The sequence below is a fragment of the Hevea brasiliensis genome, unplaced genomic scaffold (assembly GCF_030052815.1).
Source record: "Hevea brasiliensis isolate MT/VB/25A 57/8 unplaced genomic scaffold, ASM3005281v1 Scaf323, whole genome shotgun sequence".
Lineage (NCBI taxonomy): Eukaryota > Viridiplantae > Streptophyta > Magnoliopsida > Malpighiales > Euphorbiaceae > Hevea > Hevea brasiliensis.
Genome location: NW_026614833.1, coordinates 27,777 through 29,000, shown reverse-complemented (window position 1 = coordinate 29,000; position 1,224 = coordinate 27,777). Strand labels below are relative to the sequence as shown.

The 1,224-nt window shown below is 34.3% G+C and overlaps 1 non-coding gene across 1 annotated transcript; it reads left to right on the top strand.

Moving 5' to 3' along the window:
• The first annotated feature begins 447 nt into the window (after positions 1–447).
• LOC131177090 (small nucleolar RNA R71) lies at positions 448–554 on the top strand. The gene has a single exon (XR_009146801.1). It is a non-coding gene; the product is annotated as a small nucleolar RNA R71 (small nucleolar RNA).
• The last annotated feature ends 670 nt before the right edge of the window (positions 555–1,224 follow it).

Below are 1,224 nucleotides of genomic sequence, written 5' to 3'. Positions count from 1 at the left end.
ACTGGATCATAAGTTGCAGAAAATGGGTTACAAACTAGTCTTTGATTGTAGTTCCCCACATAATCTACTTGCTCACTTGAAAAATCTTGACTAAATGCAGAAAAATCAATTGCACAGTTGACATTTACAGCTCTAACATCTACTAAATTACTTGAACCTCCAACTGAAGAATTTACTTTCATGCTTAGCTTGTCCATCTTCCTTGTCAAAGCATCAAACTTAGTATTAATCATATTCATAGCATCAAGCTCGAACATACCAGCTGGTTTCTTGATCTCATTCCTCTCACAACTCCATTGGTAGTTGTTATAAGCAATTTTATCTAGAGTAGAAAAAGCTTCATCTTCAGATTTCTCCATAAGATAACCTCCAGAAGATGCATCAATTGTACTTCTAATAGCTGGTGAAACTCCATTGTAAAAGTGTTGAACAAGCATCCACTTAGGAATCCCATGATGTGGACATCTCCTTTATAAATCCTTGTACCTCTCCCATGCTTCATATAAGCTCTCATCATCTCTAAGTTTGAAAGAAATCAGCTCATTTCATAGCTTAGCTATCTTGCCTGGTGGAAAATATTGAGCTAAAAATGCTTGAGAAAGTTCATCCCATGTTGTGATAGAACCCAGTGGCAAAGAATGTAACCACTCTCTAGCTCGGTCCTTCAAAGAAAAAGGAAATAATCTGAGTTGAATTGCATCATCAGAAACTCCATTTATCTTCAACAAATCACTAATCTCAAGAAAGTGTGCTAGATGCACATGTGGACTTTCACTTGGACTTCCCCCAAATTGTGATTGTTGTACCATCTGACACAGTGCAGGCTTCAATTCAAAATTATTAGCTTATACACTTGGTCTTGTGATACTTGGCATGAAATCTCCTATGTTAGGATAGGCATGATCCTTCACAAAGCGGTTGTTATTGTTGTTGGCCATTTCTTCTTGTAATTGCTTTTGCTCTTGTGCTCTTTCTTATTGTTGTTGAGCTTTAATTTCAGCTTTTCTCCTTTTAGATTATGCTCTTAAAGCTCTTGCTATCTTTTCTATTTCTAGATCAAAGAATAAATTGATTTCTTCACTTTTTGTCCTTCTCATAAAATAAAGTACCTGAAAAACAAAATAAACAAATTCTCAAAGTAAAATGGTAAAAGAAATTAAAAATAAAATAAAATGCCCAAATTAACCAAACAAATAATCATTCAATATCAAACAAAAATCAAAT